Here is a 25,054-nt window from a genome sequence, read left to right on the forward strand (position 1 = left end):
TCTTTGTAATTTATCAAATTAATAACACAGATCCTGTAACTTATAGTATAAAAGATTTAAATAATGAAGAAATAACCGGAAATTTCTATGAATATGAATTGAGAAAGTCAAAGCTGTAATTTTTTCTATATAAATGGAGTCTCAAAAGAAATGTACACAGTGTCAAGAATTTAAAGATTTTGAAGCTTTTTATAAAAATAAGAATAAAAAAGAAGGATTAGGGTCTATGTGTAAGGATTGCCGTAGTAAATATGAGAGAGAATTATACGAAAAAATAGAAAAATTAACGTTAGAAGAGAAAAAATGTTGCGTTTGTAAAGAAATTAATAATATTTCAGAATTTCACAACTGGCATTATAGTAAAGATAAAAAACAAGCTTTTTGTAAGGATTGTGCTATAAGAATTTTCCGAGAAAGTCAAAATAAACCGACTCATTGCGAATGTGGAAGAGTTCTTCAATGGTTACCTAGTTATGCTAAACATTTACAAACAAAATATCATAAGTCAAGAGTTTTTAATAACATTTAGTAACATTTTCATCGTGTAATAATTTTTTCTATATAAATGGAGTCTCAAAAGAAATGTACAAAGTGTCAAGAATTTTATAAGGAAAAGAATAGAAAAGACTGTTATTGTAAGGAATTATATGATAAAATAAACAAATTAACTTTAGAAGAGAAAAAGTGTTACTTTTGTAAAGAAATTTTTAGCCGATGATGTGATTAAGAACGATATTAAAGAAATTCAGTAAAAATCATCGTATTTTCTATATTATTCATCGGAATATTTTAAAACTTTACAGAATTGTTAAAGACATTGGTAAAAGTATACATTTTAAATTACATAACAAAATTTTGAAAAATAGGGATGATATTAGGAAAAAACTATTCCAAGGTCATGGACCGGAAGTGATGATTTAAAAAAATACTTTAATATTTACTGATCCTATATACCAAATTTCATCAAAAAAGCTTTAATATTTCTCGAGATATAAGAGTTTTAAGATAAGGGATGATTGGGGTAGATTTTGAAAATTTTGTTATTTTCATGAAATTTTAAGTTGAACTCGCTTGTTTTTGAAGTTTCAGATTTTTCCGATAAAATTTTTTATTTTTCTTTGAATATTAAGAAATAGGGGATGATTTCACCCTTATGGATAAGTTAAGTCGAAAGAGTTAAGCATTTGCTATATGTGTACCAAATTTCATCAAAATCTGTTAAGTAGTTTTTGAGATACAAGTTTGGAAAGATTTGCTCATTTCATATACATTCACAAGTATAATACTTTAATAATATACATTGAAAACAATAACTATTGACTATCTATTATTATGGGAAATTTCATTTTAGCATGTTGGTACTACTGCTTGTAATATACGTAATTTTCCTTGTAGATGAAACAGCAATACTGGGCGTTGGCTATCTGAGTGATAAGTGTTGTATTTTGTTTAACATACCATTTATTATGGAATTAGAAGGTGAAATCGAAGAAGCTCAAATAGTGTATGAAGGAGTAAAAGATTTCTACAACAATTTCGCTGAACTAAAAAGTTATCATGAGAAATCGTTGAAAATAATTAATGTACTTGAGAACAAATCACTACAAGAAGTTGAAAGGTTGAAGGTTAGTATTACTTTACCTAAAAAAACCTAAATGGGACCTAAAGAGTATTTTAAACTTCAAATTAATGAAAGAAAAACCAATAAAATCAAACGAACAAATACATCTTTCACTATTGAAACTTTTGTCTCCAGATGATAAAATAACAAAATTAATTTTGCCGAATGAAAAAAACATGTTGGAGATTCATACTTTTTTGTCTAGCTATAATATAACAATTAAACGACATTCTGCAAGAACTTTTCATGTAAATTCTGAATTTGGTTATTTTTTTACAAATTTACTATAATTCTTACAAGGAACAAGAACCATGGAAAACATTTATCAAGAAACATTTTGGTATAAACGAAGGATATGGAAGGAGATTACGAATAATTGGAAGACTAGTGAATCAAATATCCTAAATTAAAATTGCTATCAATTTCAACTGTACGTTTTTGGAGAATTCATAAGGATGTTACAAATATGTTGAAAGAAAAAGAGTATGAAGAATTTTGGAAGAAAGAGTGATGAACATTGTGAGAGTTTGTTTCACTAACTATGACGTAGGCGTTACCACTAGGAACGCGGTGACCTCGACTGTTTGTTTCACTAACTATGACGTAGGCGTTTACCACTAGGAACGCGGTGACCTCGACTAACTTCATAATAATTTCATGACGTATGCGTTACCACTAGGAACGCTGAGACCTTGAGTTTGTTTCCTAACTGAAAATAAATCAATATTCTTCCATATGAGAGTTACTTTTTTTCTCCCATTCCCATATGTTTTTTTTTCAGCTTTGATCATCAGCAGCTGTTTGGAAAGAAGAAAAACATGTTAGTTCAGTAATGTGTGGTTACTTTTTTTTGTCCAGATGTTTCTTTTCAGTTGTGCTCTAAAACTTGCAGTGCCTCCCCACGTCATAGTACTGTTTTGATAACATAGTTGGTGTCTTTCTTCATAGGAATCACATGGAATATTATCTACAGTAATACCTTTTGTTTCACACAAAATGTGGCTATATTCTATAAGAAAAATTCTATAATGCTCTTTAATGAATTGTGTTGATAAATCTTGATACTTACAAAAATTCCTAAGAAATTCATCAATTAAGTCTTGATTATCTTGAAAGGACGTATAATATGGGAAAAATTTCATAAAAAAACGATGAAAACTCTCTGTTTGTTTATTTTTTTACTTTCTTTTCAATATCTTTCGTAATTATATTAAATATATAATCCCTTATTTTTTTCGTTTTTTTGTGTGTACACGTGTGCAGTTTTCGTTCTTTCTGCAAAAGACTCTACAAGTTCTTTTAATTCTGTTTCATTTTAAGGAAAGTATCGAAGACGGTATCAACTGTTGTTGAAAATAAACCGGCAATTCACTGAATTCATCTTTGTTGCACTGTTTTAATGCTAGAAATTGTAGAGACTTTGGTGAGTTCATGTTGTTTGGTGACTATTTAGTAGAAAAGTTTTTTATTAAAGTATGTTTTTAGTAAAAATGTTTTAAATTGATTAAATTTTATTAAGATAAATCCTTTATTCGTAGCAGATTTGACAACATTTTACAAATCAGATTAGTTTTCCAACAGCTTAAGAAAGTAGAAGCAAACAGCTATAGATTTGGTTAATTTTTCATTCCTCAGAGTAGATAGTAATGTGCCGATCCTGGATCGCTTTTGGAGACGAACGACTGTAGATTCGGTTAATTTTTCATTGAGATTTGCTGTGTTATTTCTCAGCTTCCTTTATGGTACATTGAACAGTATTTTACATTGCTTTTCGGTCGGCTCCGAAAGTGCGCCAGGAACCCCATATTATTATCTACTTATGTATGTATATAACAAAAAGACCTTCCTTCGCTTTTGATGATATATGTTTGTAAATTGTAGTAATCCAGAGAGATCTCACAGATCAAGAAGGGTAGTGAATCAACGCTCAGATTAGACTTGACTGATCATGGACTTGTAATACATAGAATACAAAATGTTTTTCAGAAAGTTACTAATGAGATGGACCAGTTATTAAAACTGTAGGTTGGTATTAAATCAACCAAAGAGATTGTCTCATCCCTATCTGAAAGTAAGTTTTGTACCTCTTCTTTTAGTCTTGTGTTCAATAACAAACCATTTTCAGACAAATTTTATGATAGGTAAACAATTATCTTTGTAGATGAATATTGTATACAAGACTTGTCAATTACACAACGGCAGTCATGCATACAGATGGACAACAAGGAAAAGTCTACAATGACACTAGAACTATCTTAGACCGTTTATTGTAAATCGCATGCTTCTTGCGATAAACAACCATCCTTTCTACTGTCAGTCGCTCTTTAGTTTTTCCTGGAAGGTACTTTTTCCGCCCACAATGGCAATGGTTTCGGAAGTGGTTGGCTTTAAGTTTAAGGCATCAGTGTACCACACAGGGGACGGTCACTTTTATTATAAGAAGTCTACAGACCGAAACCAGTGCTACCTTCGGTGTGCAGTTACGAAGTCGTGACCAGGAAGAGGGAATATGCCTCGCCAGACGGGTCAGACTTTATTAGGGAGAGGAAGGACTTTTTTTAAGGAGAGGAGCAAAATGAATTTATGCACACAGGTGGCCAGCCTGTAGTGTGGGATTCTCACAAGGTGGTAAACTACCCACTAAAAACCTCCTCTATACTTCAGGATCCCAACCCGGAAACTGTTTGTCACATTACTTCTGAATGTTACCTAAGCCCTCCGGGCTCGCGCTTATCCAGCCATCAGAAAGTAAAAGGTCTAAACCGCATTTAGGTCTAGATCAATCTTTTTTAGCGCGGAGAATACCCTGGACAAAATGAGACACACAGTTCCAGTTGTCCTGACCCTCCAGCATCACTTGGCAGACAGAGTCCACCGAAAAAACACCCACAGTGCGTGTTGCCTCAAGGCGGGGCCTTCCCAATGTGGGCAGCGGAAGATTGTGTGCTCCGCATCATCGGGAACACCCGGGCAATAAATGCAGTCCGGTGAACCGGTCTTTCGCATCAAGAAAAGGTAGGACTGAAAATATCCATGACCAGTGAGAAACTGGGTGAGGTAATAGTCCACCTCCCCATGTCGCCGTTTCACGCCGGCTGGACCATCGGTATCAGCCGTGCTGTCCAACGTCCTCGGGTCTCTTGATCCCACAACTCCTGCCATTGCCGGTAATTGCGGGTGCGCTCTACTGATGTGGCACGTTTCTTGCCGATCTCGCCTTTTCGCTGGTATATTGCTTTCCTCTCCTCAGCCAGAAGTTTGACCGGAATGACTCCAGCAATCACCAGGACGGCAGGCTGAGAAACTGTACGATATGCTGATGCGACTCTGAGAGCTGCTTGTCGCTGCAACCCGAGCAAGCCGCATCCGATACACCTCCTTATTTAATGCATCTGCCCACACCTCAGCTCCGTACAGTAGGACGGACTGGACTGCAAACATGAGGAGCCGTCTTCGGCTAGACCTGGGACCACCGACGTTGGCCATTAGCCTACTAAGGCATTGCACTCCCTTAGCGACCTTGTCCGCAGTACGGAAGATTTGGTCTCTCCAGGTCAGCTTATTGTCCACCATAACCCCAAGGTACTTGGCGGCACGAGTAGATTGGACAGTCACCCCACCCACGCGAAGTGGAACGACAGTGTCAATCCTTTTCTTAGTAAAGATTACAATCTCTGTCTTAGCCAAAGCAAGAGATAGCCCGTGATCCTCCATCCAGTTGTTCACGACGCGCATGACTTGGTTCAGCTTCAGCTGGGCCAGCTAAACGTTGCGTGCGGCAATCAGTGCTGCGACGTCATCGGCGTACCCAACTAAAACTGTCTCATCCGGAATCTCGGACCTCAGAAGGCTGTCATAGGAGACATTCCAGAGATCCGGAAATATGGTTATGTGGTTTCTGCAATAAACGATTCAATTTGTAATGCATTTAGACATACAGTAGTGCGTTTCGAACCTACCCAAGGTGATAAAAAAAGAGTACTAAACTATGCACTGGTTTTTAGAATTGAAGGGTACACGGGAAAAAGGGGCTCATTGCATTTTTTTAAATATTGAAGCCACTACACTATTGAATGTATCCATAGCAACCCAACATATGTAAACAATTATTATGAAGTAATTTCTAATTGGTAAAGGGGAAAATACAAGGTTAAAAAATCAATGTCCTCGGGAAAAAGGGGCTCATTTCAAGCAATACACGAGTAATAACAACATAATAGTAACATAATCTCTATACGAGCTGACGGCGATCCTTTTGTTTTTAAGCTACGGTTGCACTCTTGTGGTGGCCAGGATGGATGCGTTTTGTGTGAATGTATTGATAGGGTGAGTGAGTATAAATACTTGGGTGTAGTTTTTGATAATCGTTTGAAGTGGTGTAATCACGTAGCTTACATGCGGAATAAACTTCGTAAATTTATCTTTATATTTTTTAATCTGCGTAATATACTTACAATAGATCTTTTAAAAACTGTATACTATGCTTATGTGCAATCAATTCTTCAGTATGGTAATTTAGCATGGGGTGGCTGTTTTCAAAATAACCTTGCTCCCTTATAAGTCGTTCAAAAAACTATTATAAAAGTAGCTCTGAAACGAAATCGTACTTATCCAACCAATCTATTATTTGAAGAATTTAAAGTTTTTAACGTCTCGCAATTATATATCCGAACATTAGTTTTGTACATTTTTCAACATCGAGATTAAATTTTCATTCACAGTAACCACAGCCATTTTACGCGTTCTTCACTTCATAACAGAATTATTGTTCCTAGACTCGTTAAAGCCTTTAATTCAACATCATCTCACTATATTGCTCATATAAGTTTCTCAAAATTACCATACTTTATAAAATAACCCAAGACCTTGCACTATTAGTACGTACAAAAAATTAGTCAATAAATGGTTAGTAGATGCTGGGCGAGATGGATTTCGACAGTATTTTTCCTCAATCTACACCTAGATATGCTTTTTTTATGTACTAAATTTATGTTATATTTTTGTATTACAATCAATGTTAGTCTGAGTGTTTGTGAGTTTGTACAATCGTTTTAACTGCAGGCCAACGAGGATGTGTGGTGCGTGCATGTGTGCGTGTGTGTGATTGGTGTGTGTGTGTGTGTTTAGTGGGTGTGCAGGTGTGGTCCAAGTCTCTCTCTCCTTATATCGGCTAATTTTTAATTAAGTCTTTCTGATTGCTCTTTTTTATGTAAGTTACAAGTTTTTATAAATTACATTTTTAAGTCTTCAAATTGTATTTTCTAAATAAGTATATTCCTTTCAAATTTTAGATTATTTATTAACTATAGGATGCTTCCTATATTGTTTAATAATTTATAGGAATATTTATATTTATAATAAGAGAATTGTAAATTTTTAATATAAATGAATTGTAAGAATTGTGATCCTTCCAGCAGTGCTGAATATCTTGTTGATTCGGGTTCGAGGAATGCCTAGAAGCTTCCTTTTGTCTCGAGGTATTGGCCATAAGATACAGGTCTGGGTTGGATAGGTGCCCTCCAGTTCAGACATTGTGTTTGGTCAATTTTGATTCGCCAACGTTAGGTTTATTAGATGGTGGGAGGTACTTCGAGAGCCTTCCGGTTGATTCAAGTGGGTTTTCACGGGAGTCTGCTGTGTGCTCAGAGAGAGAAGTTCGTGCTCAAAGTGATTAGCCTACTCTTGCCGTGTAGATATTTCGGTAGGAAGGTTGAGTTTAAATTTAAATTCTTTTCAAAATTTAAAGTTTGAATTTACAATTAATTAATCAATAACAGTTATTTCGGTTTGTGAAGTCATCTGGAAATGTGTGAGGTACTGTGAAAGTTAGAATTTAACATTTCAAATAGAAAATTGCTTGATGGTATTTTCCTGTCCAAGTTGGTTAAATCAGGAATAGCCTACTGATAAAGAAAATTTATTTGATTTTCTTATGCATATATTACAAGTTCCTAAATTTAATATTCAAAGGCAAGCAGATTATTCTGGGTAATTCGTAAATCATGTAAATTGGAAATTAACTGGAAATAAGTACTTAGTAATTGATACAACTTTGAGTGTAACTGGTTGGACATTGTCTTTGTTCCTATATTGAATATTAATATTACCTTAATTTGTTTGATTTTTATTTTGAGAAGAAGTCTTATTTTATTATTTGTTTCATTTTATATTTGAAGAAGATTATTTTATTTTGAAATTTAATTAAGATTTTTATTTTGAGTTTGTGTTGAAAGTATTAGCACTGAGAACTTGAAGGACACAATAATTGAATGATTTGATTGATTGTTAATTTTAAGGCTGGACATGTGAACATTGGATGGTTTATAAATAAGAAATAGTGAGAATAAATTAAAAGTTAAAACAATAGCTTGGCGTTGCTCTATTATTGGTGTTGATTACAATTAAAATTGCTATTAATTTATACTGAGTATAATTATTGGATTCCATTGGAACTTGTGCATTGTTAAAATAAAGGGTTATTAGTTTACAACACACTTGATCGCTCTTATACTAAAACAAAAAGGTTGTAATTGGTTTATAGAAATTAACCTTCCTATAGACACGTTACATTAACTAAATTTACTCATGTATTCCATGCTCTGGCCTTGTATGGTTTATTTTAGAGGTTTAAAATCTTCATTTTTCATTTGTTAATGAAAATGTGTTCCATCCTTGTCAAGGGGAGTGCTAAACGTCTCTCCTTTCATACAACAATGTTTTTGTTAATGACAATTCATTTCCTTATTTTAATATTTTGTGTGTTATTGGTAGTGCAGATTGAGGAACTCGTTTCCCCACACACAGGCTGATGCCCATGTGGAGATAATTTCCTATAAGATATTTGTTATGTATTCTATTATACTCTGTACATAAATTTTGGAAATAAATAAATCAATCAATCAATCAAAGTTTTGAAGTAGAAGTTGTAAATCATACAGCCGTTAGAGGGTGGACCTCTGGACAAAAACTATGCTACAAAGTGCCCATTTCAACCATCCAGTTCGAGAGCTCCATATTGCTCGAGGTCATCATCTCCGATTCCGGACAAGTTATTTCGGAGCATGGGAAAATGCTTCTTTGTATAAAATTGTCCCTAAAAGAGGGCCTAGGAGGAAAAACCAACAATTACCACCAGTCAACATTGAAGTGTCAGACGAGTTCAACCTTCCTGACTCATGCTATGAAGGTAGGCCTCATCATCATATTATAACAATCCCTTATTTTAATAAAGGCCTAACCTAATCTAGCTTACCTAACTTAATTAAATTTAACGTTACCTAACCTAATTTGACCTAGTATAAAATAACTTATTCTAAAGAACCATTACATTTTTACATCGACTACAATATTTTGGGTCTTTTCAGGTTCTTTGCCAATAGCTACAGAAGAATATAAAGACCTGCAAGATTTAAAGAAGTTTCTTAGCCGATCTGCAGCTGAATACTTCGATAAACTACCACATGTGATTTGAGCATATGAGTTTTGTTCTTAAAGAATACATGTTTATTCTTCTTTTTATTGTTTAGCTTTAAGTAGTTTTACATAAATAAAACAGCTGTGTTTCTTATCATGTCATAATTATTGAGTGCATGTTATTTACCTGTATTTTCCTAAAACTGGGGGAAAAGGGGGTCATTGTTAAAATGAGCCCTTTCATCCCCTGAAATGTGTGTAGTTTAAACAAAATTTAATTAAAATTTTAATTAAACACAATGGATTTATAAATTTGTTTAACACTTTAATACATAATATTATAAACAAGATATTCAATAAATAACCTACTCATTTCTATATGTCAAAATAAAGATATACAAGATTTAGACAGAAAATCGTTGTTCCTGAAAAATTCACAAAATGTTGATGAGCCCCTTTTTCCTGTGTTCCCTTCAATTGTAGATAATGTTTGAACTGCTAGTGAATATATTAGGTCACACACAACAGCTAGTATTGAATCTTGGCTACTGCACTACAAAGAGCTCCTTTTATCAAGGGGATACGGCACTGAAAATCAAGAAAAATAAAAACATTTATTTTTTATTGTTTTTTTTTTATTTACTCTTTATAAAGTTTAAAACATTGTTTCTGAGTGAAAAACATATTTTAAAGGTCTTTTATTATGACTGTGCTAAAATCAGAATTCCACAATTCCACGAAGCACTTCATGGAGCCATACCGTCAAAATACCCTACAACAATATTTTCTTCTAAAAATAGATTAGAAATTGGTGTCAGTTAAACTATTTGCTAGTGTAATACTGGTTGTAAGAAGTGTTTGATATATACAGAAATTAGGAGGCACCAGCCAGGGTTCTGCTACATCCAAAATAGCGAAGAGTTTTGACAGGAAAACATTTCAAATTGCCAACTATCAAAAAATACTAAATATTTAAACTATAGAAAGAAAGTGAAACATGCACAACCACAAGATAAACAAAGAAAAAGACATAGAAAGCGTAACATATAGTGCTGGAGAATTTTAAATGTGGTTTAGTGGTAAAAGATTACCACTAACGGACTCTCTTTACTTCGAGACAACAGATTATCCATGTGGAATCATGGATTACATTCATGACACCAAAAAGAGGGAATTCACCTCTAATGGACTCTCATTACTTGGAGACAATAGATTATCCATGTGGAATCATGGATTACAGTCATGACACCAATAAGAAGAATTCACCACTAACGGACTCCCTTTACTTCGAGACAACAGATTATATATGTGGAATCATGGATTACGGTCATGACACCAAAAGGAAGAGTTCACCTCTAATGGACTCTCTTTACTTCGAGAAAACAGATTATCCATGTGGAATAATGGATTACAGTCATGACACCAAGAGGAGGAATTCACCACTAACGGACTCCCTTTACTTCGAGACAACAGATTATCCATATGGAATCATAGATTACAGTCATAACACCAAGAGAAAGAGTTCACCACTAACGGACTCTCTTTACTTCGAGAGAACAGATTATCCATGTGGAATCATGGATTACAGTCATGACACCAAGAGAAAGAGTTCACCACTAACGGACTCTCTTTACTTCGAGAGAACAGATTATCCATGTGGAATCATGGATTACAGTCATGACACCAAGAGAAAGAGTTCACCACTAACGGACTCTCTTTACTTCGAGAGAACAGATTATCCATGTGGAATCATGGATTACAGTCATGACACCAAGAGAAAGAGTTCACCACTAACGGACTCTCTTTACTTCGAGAGAACAGATTATCCATGTGGAATCATGGATTACAGTCATGACACCAAGAGGAAGAGTTCCCACTAACGGACTCTCTTTACATCGAGAGAACAGATTATCCATGTGGAATCATGGATTACAGTCATGACACCAAGAGGAAGAGTTCACCACTAACGGACTCTCTTTACTTCGAGAGAACAGATTATCCATGTGGAATCATGGATTACAGTCATGACACCAATAACAAGAATTCACCACTAACGGACTCCCTTTACTTCGAGACAATAGATTATCCATGTGGAATCATGGATTACAGTCATGACACCAAGAAGAGGAATTCAACTCTAAAGGACTCTCATTACTTGGAGATAACCGAATATCCATGTGGAATCATGGATTACAGTCATGACACCAAGAGGAAGAGTTCCCACTAACGGACTCTCTTTACATCGAGAGAACAGATTATCCATCTGGAATCATGGATTACAGTCATGAAACCAAAAGGAAGAGTTCACCTCTAATGGACTCTCTTTACTTCGAGAGAACAGATTATCCATTTGGAATCATGGATTACAGTCATGACACCAAGAGAAAGAGTTCACCACTAACGGACTCTCTTTACTTCGAGAGAACAGATTACCCATGTTGAATCATGGATTACAGTCATGACACTAATAACAAGAATTCACCACTAACGGACTCCCTTTACTTCGAGACAATAGATTATCCATGTGGAATCATGGATTACAGTCATGGACACCAAGAAGAGGAATTCAACTCTAAAGGACTCTCATTACTTGGAGATAACCGAATATCCATGTGGAATCATGGATTACAGTCATGACACCAAGAGGAAGAGTTCCCACTAACGGACTCTCTTTACATCGAGAGAACAGATTATCCATCTGGAATCATGGATTACAGTCATGAAACCAAAAGGAAGAGTTCACCTCTAATGGACTCTCTTTACTTCGAGACAATAGATTATCCATGTGGAATCATGGATTACAGTCATGACACCAATAAGAAGAATTCACCACTAACGGACTCCCTTTTACTTCGAGACAACAGATTATATATGTGGAATCATGGATTACGGTCATGACACCAAAAGGAAGAGTTCACCTCTAATGGACTCTCTTTACTTCGAGAAAACAGATTATCCATGTGGAATTATGGATTACAGTCATGACACCAAGAGGAGGAATTCACCACTAACGGACTCCCTTTACTTCGAGACAACAGATTATCCATATGGAATCATAGATTACAGTCATAACACCAAGAGAAAGAGTTCACCACTAACGGACTCTCTTTACTTCGAGAGAACAGATTATCCATGTGGAATCATGGATTACAGTCATGACACCAAGAGAAAGAGTTCACCACTAAACGGACTCTCTTTACTTCGAGAGAACAGATTATCCATGTGGAATCATGGATTACAGTCATGACACCAAGAGAAAGAGTTCACCACTAACGGACTCTCTTTACTTCGAGAGAACAGATTATCCATGTGGAATCATGGATTACAGTTATGACACCAAGAGGAAGAGTTCCCACTAACGGACTCTCTTTACATCGAGAGAACAGATTATCCATGTGGAATCATGGATTACAGTCATGACACCAAGAGGAAGAGTTCTCCACTTACGGACTCTCTTTATTTCGAGACAACAGATTATCCATGTGGAATCATGGATTACAGTCATGACATCAAGAGGAAGAATTTACCACTAACGGACTCTCTTTACTTCGAGAGAACAGATTATCCATATGGAATCATGGATTACAGTCATGACACCAAGAGAAAGAGTTCACCACTAACGGACTCTCTTTACTTCGAGAGAACAGATTATCCATGTGGAATCATGGATTACAGTCATGACACCAAGAGAAAGAGTTCACCACTAACGGACTCTCTTTACTTCGAGAGAACAGATTATCCATGTGGAATCATGGATTACAGTCATGACACTAATAACAAGAATTCACCACTAACGGACTCCCTTTACTTCGAGACAATAGATTATCCATGTGGAATCATGGATTACAGTCATGACACCAAGAAGAGGAATTCAACTCTAAAGGACTCTCATTACTTGGAGATAACCGAATATCCATGTGGAATCATGGATTACAGTCATGACACCAAGAGGAAGAGTTCCCACTAACGGACTCTCTTTACATCGAGAGAACAGATTATCCATCTGGAATCATGGATTACAGTCATGAAACCAAAAGGAAGAGTTCACCTCTAATGGACTCTCTTTACTTCGAGACAATAGATTATCCATGTGGAATCATGGATTACAGTCATGACACCAATAAGAAGAATTCACCACTAACGGACTCCCTTTACTTCGAGACAACAGATTATATATGTGGAATCATGGATTACGGTCATGACACCAAAAGGAAGAGTTCACCTCTAATGGACTCTCTTTACTTCGAGAAAACAGATTATCCATGTGGAATTATGGATTACAGTCATGACACCAAGAGGAGGAATTCACCACTAACGGACTCCCTTTACTTCGAGACAACAGATTATCCATATGGAATCATAGATTACAGTCATAACACCAAGAGAAAGAGTTCACCACTAACGGACTCTCTTTACTTCGAGAGAACAGATTATCCATGTGGAATCATGGATTACAGTCATGACACCAAGAGAAAGAGTTCACCACTAACGGACTCTCTTTACTTCGAGAGAACAGATTATCCATGTGGAATCATGGATTACAGTCATGACACCAAGAGAAAGAGTTCACCACTAACGGACTCTCTTTACTTCGAGAGAACAGATTATCCATGTGGAATCATGGATTACAGTTATGACACCAAGAGGAAGAGTTCCCACTAACGGACTCTCTTTACATCGAGAGAACAGATTATCCATGTGGAATCATGGATTACAGTCATGACACCAAGAGGAAGAGTTCTCCACTTACGGACTCTCTTTATTTCGAGACAACAGATTATCCATGTGGAATCATGGATTACAGTCATGACATCAAGAGGAAGAATTTACCACTAACGGACTCTCTTTACTTCGAGAGAACAGATTATCCATATGGAATCATGGATTACAGTCATGACACCAAGAGAAAGAGTTCACCACTAACGGACTCTCTTTACTTCGAGAGAACAGATTATCCATGTGGAATCATGGATTACAGTCATGACACCAAGAGAAAGAGTTCACCACTAACGGACTCTCTTTACTTCGAGAGAAACAGATTATCCATGTGGAATCATGGATTACAGTCATGACACCAATAACAAGAATTCACCACTAACGGACTCCCTTTACTTCGAGACAATAGATTATCCATGTGGAATCATGGATTACAGTCATGACACCAAGAAGAGGAATTCAACTCTAAAGGACTCTCATTACTTGGAGATAACCGAATATCCATGTGGAATCATGGATTACAGTCATGACACCAAGAGGAAGAGTTCCCACTAACGGACTCTCTTTACATCGAGAGAACAGATTATCCATCTGGAATCATGGATTACAGTCATGAAACCAAAAGGAAGAGTTCACCTCTAATGGACTCTCTTTACTTCGAGACAACAGATTATCCATGTGGAATTATGGATTACAGTTATGACACCAAGAGGAGGAATACACCACTAACGGACGGACTGTCTTTACTTCGAGACAACAGATTATCTATATAGAATCATATATTTCATTCTTGGCTTCAATAGGAAGAGTTCACCACTAACGGACTATCATTACTTCGAGATAACAGCTTATCAATGTGGAATCATGGCTTACAGTCATGACACCAAGAGTAAGAGCTCTAGCCTGAACTTAGTTATGACCTCATGCCTCTTATCATCAACTATACAGTCGGCCTCCTGGATGTTACTGGCTAACTCTTCTCCTACTTTAAACAAAATAATTGTTTAATTTGTTTGCGACTTCTAGTGCTAGATCCTCCCCACTACCCTCATGATCAGAAAAATGTTCTATTGGAAATACCCCTTTTTTACTTTTCCTACCTACAAATTCCCCATTTGTTGCCAAAGTATTTTAGGATTGCCTACAGACTCATTTATTTGATTTTTATAGAAATAATTTTTTGAAATTTTTATGAAATTACTCAATACATTTCTATTATTTTTTTAATAGTTGACATGATTACCATTGAAAGGTTGCCCCTTAATTGTTTTACTCAGTTTATCTCTATGCCTAATTGACTTAATCAAGCCCAGAGTTTTTTCTTTTTTTTAAGCCTCATCTATACAGCTATGTAGGCTTCGATGTTCACTGGTTTATCTCGTGTCTATACATGATTGGCCCTCCCCGGGATTTGAACCCGTGATCTCTCAGTTAGAGAGCCGAGACTATAACCATTAGTCTACGGAGGAGGACTGAAGCCCAGCGTTATCTACGGATTAATTTTAACAAGCTTATTACTATACTGTTTAACTTGAGTGCTAGAGTCTATTACGCTTTTAATTCTTTTCAACGAACATAGAGGAGCACTCATTTGCATTAGTTGAATTGAGAATAGTTTCCCAATTTTGTTCTAAAAGGAGTTGTTGTACTAGAGATTTAAACACTCCGATGCTCGCGCGGAGTGCAATAGCACTCCAGCCCGTAGGGGGACGTCTTACTCTGACGTTTAAAGGTTGGCGACCTTTCGTACCCCGAGCTAGTGCCAGACACATCTCCAATCCTGGCACTTTCCCCTGTCTCATCCATAAATCCTACCTATTCCTAATTCCTCCCTTTTCCTGACTGGATCGTGCTATTGTTTGTGGGGAGTGCTTGAACTGCTACACTCTGAGAAGGTGTAGCAGAAGAGAGCTGATGTGAGCTTGCTCTGCCGAAGCAAACGGTAGTATGAATCCTGGTGCCAGCCACTTCGGTCCCTGGTCAGGAAGTGATTATTGGACAGAAATGTCGGAGATTTCTGTTGCCACGTGCGAGCCCGAGTCGTGCGTGAATTCCCGACTCGGTTTAAACGAGATAACATCGGGCCCCGGGGAACTGGGGTAGGGTGCCCTGCCAAGCTTTGGCTGACAGGTTCCCGAGGGTACACCCGTTCCCGATGTCTCGGCCTGCACCTTTAATCACGATGCGCTGGTTAAAATATTGAATGGCTACATTAAACCCTTCTCAAGCAAATGATAGAGTTGTAGAAAGAGATTCTATGGATCTGGAAAAGAAGCGTGCTCTCTCTTCAGAATCTGAAGAGGAAACAAACAAACAGAGAAAAACTGCAGACAAGAAAATTAATATTCAAAATCTTCCCACCCCACTTTTTCTAGTATTCAAACACAAAGACGATACTCAGAACTTGGCAAAGGTGAGCCCCTTCCTTGTTAATAAGGCTCTAGTCGGAGTGGGCGGCTCGCCGTCTTCTGTTAGGAAGCTCCGTAATGGAAGCATCTTGGTAGAGGCTGCGAACGCTCCACAGGCTCAGAAATTTCTCTCCATGAGATCCTTTTACGACAAAGTAGAAGTCGTTGTCCATCCTCATGAGACATTAAACTTCTGCAAAGGAATTGTATTCTGTCGCGATATGCTATGTTGCTCAATTGAAGAGTTGAAAGAAGAACTGAAAGATTGTCTTGTGACTGATGTGGTGAGAATAATGAAGGTTGAACACGGTGTACCGACACCTACACCAGGTCACATTTTGACTTTTGCCCTTCCTCACCCACCAGCCACAATTAGAGCAGGATATCTTTCTCTACAAGTTCGCCCATACTTTAGAAATCCCCAGAGGTGTTATAGATGTCAACGTTTTGGGCATTCGAGCAAAACTTGCAATAACCCTGAACATGTAGTCTTTGTGGAAAAAGTGGTCACAGTGACAAGGACTGTGCCGGTGGCGAAGAACAGTGCGTCAACTGCAAGGGCAAGCATCCTTCAAGCTCTCGCAGCTGTAAAATATACTTAGAAGAAAAGGAAGTGCTGAAAATTGTTACTAGCGAGAAATTGTCTTTCGGCGATGCTCGTAAAGAGTATAGGAAACGACTTGGACAAACCCCGAAGAAGGACGTATCCTATTCTCAGGCTACCTCTGTCCCTGTGCAACCGAAACCGTGTGCTTCCTGCTCAGCTCTGGAAGGCATGGTTAGAGAACTAACGCAACAGGTTGCTGCCTTGGTACAACAAATCAGTGCCAAGACCTTCCCACGTAGTGGAGGCACTGATATACCAGAACTTGCACCTTCTGTGTCTGTAAGACCGGCTACACCTACTCAAACCAAGGGACGGAACACTTTTAACAAGCAACAGTCTACTGAAGGCCAGGTTGCTGCTCAATTTTTAAAAACCCCTAATGCTGGAGGTTCCAGCGTGACGGGGAAAAAAATATATCTCCGGAAGTACGCCAAAGACTTGTTTCTGGGATAAATAAAAAAATTGCCTCTAAAGTGGTCGAACGGTCAAAGGGTGCCAACAGAACCCCTCCCTCATACCAGTCCTCCAAATCCAGCCTAATGGAGGAGGATTTGTTTGATGACGACCTTAGGCCACATTCAGAAATTGAAAAAACTAATGTAAATTTTAAACAAAATCAAGGAAAAACAAAAAACAAAATTACTTTTAAAACCTAATTTTATATGAATATTATACAATGGAATATTAACGGACTGCGAAGCCATCTGGAAGACCTGAACCTACTAGCATCACAAATAAAACCAAATGTCATATGTATTCAGGAGACCAGGCTTCACCGTGCATGCCAATTTTCCATCAGGGGATGGGATATCTTCCGCCATGACAACCATAATGACGGACATGCATGTGGAGGAGTTATGGTTCTCGCGAATCCTTCTCTGAATACAGTGGAGGTACCTTTGAACACACCTCTACAAGTAATATGCATAAAGATTGACATACCGTTTAAATTACATATCTGTTGTGTTTATATCCCCCCGCCACCAGAATGTCTTCCAAGAGAAGATCTATTGGACCTTCTTAATCAATTGCCTCATCCTTTCGTACTTGTGGGCGATTTGAACGCCCACCATCGTGTTTGGGGCTCTACTACTTGCTCTCCAAGGGGCAACATGGTTTCCAAGGTCCTTGATGATCTGAATCTTGTTTTGTTGAAACGATGGCTCGCCAACTTATCTTTGCCCGAGAACAGGTTCCTGGTCAGTATTAGACCTAACCGTGTGCACACCACAAATTGCTTACCGCTTCGATTGGTCAGTTTCCTCTGACCTTTACGGTAGCGACCATGCACCGGTCATAACTAAAGTTCTCGATATTCCAGGTAATGTGCCCCAAAGACCTAAATGGGTGCTTGATAAGGCAGATTGGGACAAATTTAAACAAATTTTACAGGCACCAGATGTTTCAACATCAGTAGCTATAGACTCCGCCGTCAACAATATAACAGTTGCTATTTCAAGCGCCGCTCTAGAAAGTATTCCAAAAACAAACAGGAATCATCAAAAGAAGAAACTTACCTTGGTGGACAGAAGAGTGTAGGATATCGCTTCGGGAGCGCAGGAAAGCCTTGCGGATATTTAATAGATCTCCGACCGAGGAAAACCTCGCACGATTTCGTCTTGCCAGAGCTAAAGCTCGACTCATATTTAAAAGATGTCGACGAAATTCGTGGAAGGAATTTACTTCTTCGATTAACCGTACCACCCCTTTATCTCTGGTGTGGAGGAGACTAAAGGCAGTTTGCGGAAGACAGCCACCTCTGCCTATTCTTGGCTTAAGGGTGAACGACACCATATTAACCGAGCCGAAAGATGTGGCAAACGCTCTGGCCTCGTCCATCTCTAACGTGTCGAGGACTACGTCCTACAGTCCTTTGTTCCAGCGATATAAAGTACAACATGAAGCACAGCCCATAAATGAAAATAACTATATAAGTCCCTTAAATTTATTGTTTTCCCTTGACGAACTAGAATCTGCTATTTCTCCCATTATAAACTCAGCTCCCGGTGCTGACGACATCCACTACGCCATGTTGAGGAGAAAACCTTCCTGTAGAGCTTAAAGCGTGCCTCTTGTCCCTTTTCAATAGAATTTTTCAAGAACGCAGCTTTCCAAGTTCATGGCGTAACTCTTACGTTGTACCATTATACAAACCTGGCCAAGACAAGTTCTCCCCTACTAGCTACAGGCCTATCTCGCTTACCAGTTGTCTTTGTAAGATACTGGAGCGAATGGTAAATCGTAGACTGGTATGGTTCCTGGAACACAATAATCTCCTGTCTCCACAGCAATGTGGTTTCCGTCAAGGCCGTTCAACTCTAGACCACCTAGTGTGTCTAGAGTCGTCAATCCTGAATGCTTTCCTTGAACGGAGGCAACTTGTTGCTGTGTTTTTCGATATTACAAAAGCGTATGATACAGCTTGGCGTAGGGGAGTTATAAATACCCTTTCAAATTGGGGCGTCGGCGGTAATATGTTATATTTTATTAAAGGTTTTATGGATGAACGTTTCTTTTAATGTAAGACTGGGAACTCATTTGTCCGACACCAAAATTCTTGAGAACGGTATACCTCAAGGGAGTGTCCTTAGTTGTACTCTCTTTGCTGTGGCCATAAACAGCATCACTTCCTGCGTCAGAGCTCCTGTCAGATGCTCTCTATTCGTAGATGACTTTGCTGTATTTGTCCCTGCCAGGAGGCTGGCTACTGCAGAGAGGTACCTTCAGCTCACCATCCACCGTCTTGAAGATTGGAGCAACCAAAACGGGTTTTCTTTCTCTCCTTCAAAGACTAAATGTATAACTTTTTCTCGACTGAGGAACGTCGCTGATCCAACTCTTAGGATAAATAGAATAATAATCCCAGCGAGTCGCTGTGTGAAATTCCTGGGGTTGTGGTTTGATTACAGACTGACGTGGGTTCCGCACATTAAAGAACTTAAGGCGAAATGTCTAAAGAGACTTAACGCGATGAGAGCTCTAAGCGGAACGAAATGGGGTGCAGATAGAAAATGCATGCTTCAGTTTTATAAAGCATATATTCGACCTTGTATTGATTATGGATCACAGGTTTATTCTTCTGCCAAGCCAACAGCCCTTAAAATGTTGGACTCAATCCATCATTCTGCTGTCAGACTGGCTACTGGGGCTTTTCGTTCAAGCCCCGTTGTCAGTCTTTTAGCTGAGAGTGGTGAGCCATCCCTATCTTTCAGACGTGTTCAATTGGCTATGAACTATTTTTTTAGTTTAAAATCAAGGCCAGAAAATCCGGCCTTCGAGGTAGTCTTAGACACATCGCTTGCTCCCTTGTACCACAATAAACCTAATGCCCCCGCACCTTTTGGCATTAGAATCCTGTTACATCTCGCAGAAGTGGACATGAGAGCGATTGATGTTGAAGTATGTCACGAGATGGATAGGCCACCATGGACAGTCAGAACTCCCAATGTAATACTGTCGTTATTACAGTTGAACAAGCAAGACGCATCACTGTTGTCCACAAGCTCCTGTAGAGAAATATTGTCATCCTGTTCACCCTGCGATGTTATCTACACAGATGGCTCAAAGAGTGAGGCAGGAACGGGTTGTGCCTTTGTCACTTCCAATAGAGAGTACAAATTCTGCCTCACTCCTGAATCTTCAATATACACAGCAGAACTAACAGCTATCTTGAAATCGTTAAATATTGTATGTCCAAGAACAAATAGGGTGGTAGTGTGCTCTGACTCGCTAAGCGGTCTGCTGGCTATCAGGGACATGTACTCCAAACATGTCCTTGTTCGTAAGATCCGCTACGCTTTGAGCGAGATGATGTCTCGGGGTATCGCAATTACGTTTTCTGTGGGTACCTGGACATACTGGAATACCTGGTAACGAGATCGCAGATAGGGCAGCAAAGGAGGCAATCTCTCTGACTCCATGTACTAGGCGATCAATCGCGTCCGATCTAAAGCCGATTGTAAAGTTACGACTACAACATCAGTGGAATATATCGTGGGATCAAGTAACCAATAACAAACTTCGGCAGATTAAATACACAGTAAAGCCTTGGTCGACTGCTTACCGCACTAACCGTAGAGAGGAGGTTGTACTGTGTCGACTCCGTATCGGACACACTCGCTTCTCTCACAGTTTCCTAATGAGTCGTGGTGATCCACCGCAGTGTGCGGAGTGTAATATGGCGTTAAACGTCAGCCACGTGTTGATAGACTGCCGCCTCTTCGCCGGGCAGAGGAGAGCACATCGTTTGCCAGGCCGGTTAGATGAGTTTGCTTGGTGACAAAGAAGATGTTTTAACGAAGCTCTTTAGTTTTCTGGAGAGCACTAAATTAATGTCCAGAATATGAGTGATATAGTACCTGATTAGTTTTAGTAAACATTTTAACCGCTAGTTTTAGGTAAGGGTGAGCCCTTTTACAGTTCACCCCTGAGTTGTTATTTAGTTTTAAGGCTCTTAACTAGCACCGCCTAAGTGCAATCTTTTAAATTTCGTTAGGAAAATTTCTGTGTTTTAATCAAGGGTAAACCCCTTTACAGTTAAAAATTTCTGTGAGGTGAGAGACACCACTATCTTAATATGTAGGTGTCACGTAAGGAGACGGGCACTTTTGTCCTTCTATTTATTTGTTATTTGTTATTGGTGAGGGTGGGTCCCTTTACAACCTACCCTCACTAACTTACCTGGTTTTAGCATTAGATGTTATTATATTTATTAACGTTATTATTTATCTGTTATTTAGTTTTAGTCTTCCGTACACTGCTGTTGTTTTTCTTATTGTCTTAATGTGATAATAATGTTATTTGACACAGAGATCCGCTATTTATTCCTTGCACTGATAACGTGACACCATATTTTAAAGTGTAGGTGTCCGTTAACCCTACGGGCATTGATAACCTGCGTGTTTTATGCCCTTATAAAAAAAAAAAAAAAAAAAAAAAAAAAAAAGCACTCCAGGTATTTCTTTTTCTTAAAAAACGCAGTTGGCAGCACTACCACCTACCTTAAGCGGTCAAATGCCTTCTCCCCAACTCCCCGACACCCTTCAGTTTAGTGGCAACTGCCCTTACGCACTCGTCTATTTTCTATTGATTTATTTCTCTAGCGCTACAGTATTGGATATCCACTGCACTCCATGCGAGCATTTTTTTCCATTTTTCTTCACTGAGTGACGTGTGTTGTGATTTCATTGCAATTAATTTTGACATTGTTCTCCCGTTTAAAAATTATTTATTTGTGTTAGAAAATAACAATGGCTGACGGTGAACAGTTACGACGCACAGTGGGGTATTTGACCCAAAAACTTGGCCAAAAAGGTTAAAATAAAAATTTACCAAACAATAATGTGTTTGGTGTCGTTGGGAAGGTAGTTAATTGGCGCGTCGAGTATCGCCTGTCTCAGAAGCGTGAGTCACATCCGGTTCCAGTGACAGCCAGTCGAGTTCTGCACTCCCGTGGATTGGACGTGATTTTGCTCTACTAATTACAGCGTTATATTTTATTTATTTATTGCTATCAACATCGTCATATTGATTTGAAAATTGGTGGTCGTTTGAACGTAGGTAAGTACCTTATGTTTTGATTTTTATTTGTAGTATTTATCATTAGGAACCATGAAATTGAGCGAAAACTCATAAAATTTCTCATAAAAAAACACTTATATTTTATTTTACTAATGCAATAGTATATTTGTCGGGGCTTGTCGGCCATTTTGCTATATACAGTTTTGTTTTTTAGTATACAAAGAAAACTATAAGAGAAATAAAATACATTGCATATTGTAGCCATTTCAATTTAAACCATTTTAAATGGGTCAATGAATTTTAGGAAAAAAATACTTTTCCTGAAATGTACGTTGTGGTCAGCCTCTGTAACATATAACACAATAGTTAAAAGGAAATTTGCATCCTTTTATAATGCTGCTTGCTTATTCGTTTAATTTAGACTTTATATGTAGAACTGTATGTTTCTTAAAAAAAAACTTAAAAATTTTAAATGCAGTTAATTTAGCTTATTTTGTTATTCACAACAATAAAATTAAATATGCAAATGGCAAACTGGATATTATAGAAAAATTAAAGTCGGTTCCTTCAAAATTACATTTGTAAAATACAGTAGTGTATTATAAATTGCATTCCTTAATATGCAGGATTCGTTTAAAATTATGACTAAAAAAGATTTATTTTTTCAGATTTCAAAATGGAAAAGGAAATCTCCCGCAGTTTTCTTTATGACCTGGTAAAAGAATCTCCAAGCAGGTTAATGGAAGAAAGACTTCACTACATGGAGAACCGAGTTGCTGATATATGCAAGTGTCCCGAAGAGGTAAGAGGAACGCTAAATCGATCTCTAAGATATTTTAAGTCCGATTTAAAAAAAAGGTGGGCTTCAAGTAATAACAAAGAGGATAGATTTTTGCATAAAAATGAAGACTGGTTGAAGGGAACAGTAAAAGTTCCAAACTATTCTCCATGTTCTTCTGGAAGACCTGAAAAGGATTTTAATTCATGTAGTGATAGGACAAAGCGTAGGAAAACTGAAGAGCTTAGACACCAATCAACTCCTGAAGAACTGGTCTATGCTGCTTCTATGACCCAAAGAGCGTCAGGTAATACAAATGCTGCTGATCTTATAAAAAAGATTACTGAAACGCCTCCTACAAAAGCATCAAAATTTAAAAAATCCCTTAGATATTTAGAAAAAAACCAAGCCTTGAAAAACTCACCATCTCAAGCTCTGTCTATGTTAGTAGATGCCGAACTTACAAAAAGTCAGTACGAAACTATAAGATCGTACAATAAAAATGTTTTATCCAAGTTACTCTTTAGTTAAAGAAGCCAAAAAAGAATGCTATCCCAAAGACGAATCAATTTGTGTTACGGAGACATTAGCAGAAGTCAAGTTACAGGCTTTACTAGATCATACTATTTTAAGATTGTGTAAATATTTAGAAGAAGTCATAAATAGATTAACTTTAAGTGAACAACTCAAATTGGAATTAATATCTAAATGGGGTTGTGATGGATCCCAGCAGTCACAGTTTAAACAAAAATTCAATAGTGATAATGAAAGTGATGCCAATATATTTCAGAGTTCACTAGTCCCTTTACAGTTGGTTTCTAATACAGGTTCAACACCAAAAGTGGTTTGGCAAAACCCAACCCCATCTTCTACAAGATTCTGTAGACCTATACGCATACGATTTGTTCACGAAACAGTTGACATTACTACAGAAGAAATTAAGTATATCGAACAACAAGCTGAAAATCTGACCATCACCGAAGTTCCTACACAACATGGAGTGGCTAAAATAAGTCATAAGATGTTATTAACTATGGTTGATGGTAAAGTCTGCAATGCTGCTACAGGAGTAACATCTACCATGCGTTGCTACATATGTGGTCTAACATCTAAAGACTTCAACATCCTAAATAAGGTAAATGATGTAAACACAGAGGCATTACAGTTTGGCTTGTCAGTCCTTCACACAAGAATTAGATTTTTTGAGTCTCTTCTTCATTTAAGCTATAAGATTGGTCTTAAGACTTGGCAGGCACGAAGTAAAGATGCCAAACAAAAAGTACTTGAAGCTAAAAAAAGGATTCAGCAAGCCTTCAAAGAAGAAATGGGACTACTTGTCGATGTTCCAAAACAAGGATTCGGCAACACAAACGATGGGAACACGTCAAGACGTTTTTTCTCAGATCCAGATACAGCTTCTCGTATCACAGGTATTGACATAAATTTGATAAAAAAACTTAAAGTCATCTTAGAAGCCATATCCAGCGGACACGCCATCGATGATGACAAGTTTCAAAGGTACACTCGTGAAACAGCAGAGCTGTATGTACAGCTTTATGGGTGGTACCCGATGACTCCAACAATGCATAAAGTTTTGATGCATGGAGCTACTATCATAAAGAATGCTATCCTCCCAATTGGTCAGCTTTCCGAGGAAGCAGCTGAAGCCCGAAACAAACATTTCAGGTTGTACAGAATGCGATATGCCAGAAAATTCAATCGCGAAATGTGTAACAGAGACGTCCTCAACAGACTACTCTTAAGTAGCGATCCCTTGTTGAGCTGTTCTCGCCAGATTGCAAGGAAGAAAAGCAAGCCATTTTCAAGCGAAACACTGAGTCTTCTTGTACCAGGGAGACAACAAACTTCTCTTGATGTTAACAGCGAAGAAGAGGAAACTGGTGAAGAGCGAGAAGGAAGCAGTTCTGGGGAATACAGCTGTGAGGAGTTATAAAATAAATATAATATTATAGAATAAATATAAGAACAGT

At 37.8% G+C, this 25,054-nt stretch overlaps 1 pseudogene; it reads right to left on the bottom strand.

Annotated features, from left to right (window-relative positions):
• Positions 1 to 8,248: 8,248 nt before the first annotated feature.
• LOC124372304 lies at positions 8,249 to 8,335 on the bottom strand (annotated as a pseudogene).
• Positions 8,336 to 25,054: the final 16,719 nt, after the last annotated feature.

This window comes from Homalodisca vitripennis, unplaced genomic scaffold (genome assembly GCF_021130785.1).
Source record: "Homalodisca vitripennis isolate AUS2020 unplaced genomic scaffold, UT_GWSS_2.1 ScUCBcl_2879;HRSCAF=8016, whole genome shotgun sequence".
Taxonomy (NCBI): Eukaryota; Metazoa; Arthropoda; class Insecta; order Hemiptera; family Cicadellidae; genus Homalodisca; species Homalodisca vitripennis.